Raw genomic sequence first — 937 nt, forward strand, 5'->3', positions numbered from 1 at the left:
TTCAGATGACCACACATGGTCATCTTGCGGTTTAGGCCTAGCAGTGAGATCGTCACACGCTTGCACACGCCGGATGTCTAACATATATTTAGTTGTTGCAAAGTTTGTGGTGTTATTTAATATAACAACACAAATCCTAGTTTATATTATTTTAGAATTATTTATATACGTAGTCATATATATATAGTGCCAAACGCCGGTCATGGTCACGCGCTATTACACTACGCGATACCATTGATATTATTACTATTATTATTACGTGAGTGCTCGCTCGCGTATTATATTTATATTTACGCGGCGCGTATACTATATGATTACGTACATTTATAAAGTGATTGATAGCAAATTTATAAGTAAACTAGCTGACCCAGCCACGCGTTGCTGTGGCTAAAGTTTTTGTTATATTACATTATAGTAAACAATCTAAGAGGAACAATAAGAGAAAATCAGTCACGGAGTCCACTATGCTTTTTCACCACGATTAAAGATATACTGGTTACAGGTCCATTTCCCCAGCCCCCCTAAAATGGAATTTCAATATGCCGTTTATTCCATACGTTTGTAAGTCGTTTGTAAAGGTTTGTAAAGATATTTTTTTCGTTTGTAAAGAATTCCTTTTCCTAAAAAACTAAAAATACATATGGGGGGCTGGAGAAATGCCCCGAATTTCAGAATTTCGAAATTCCGTTTATTCCATTCGATTGTAAGTCGTTTGTAAAGGTTTGTAAAGATATTTTTTTCGTTTGTAAAGAATTCCTTTTCCTAAAAAACTAAAAATACCTATGGGGGGCTGGGGAAATGCCCCGAATTTTGGAATTTCAAAATTCCGTTTATTCCATTCGATTGTAAGTCGTTTGTAAAGGTTTGTAAAGATATTTTTTTCGTTTGTAAAGAATTCCTTTTCCCCAGCCCCCCCAATATAAAAATTTCGAATTTT

This window comes from Acyrthosiphon pisum, unplaced genomic scaffold, assembly GCF_005508785.2.
Source record: "Acyrthosiphon pisum isolate AL4f unplaced genomic scaffold, pea_aphid_22Mar2018_4r6ur Scaffold_21688;HRSCAF=24603, whole genome shotgun sequence".
In the NCBI taxonomy this organism is placed as follows: domain Eukaryota; kingdom Metazoa; phylum Arthropoda; class Insecta; order Hemiptera; family Aphididae; genus Acyrthosiphon; species Acyrthosiphon pisum.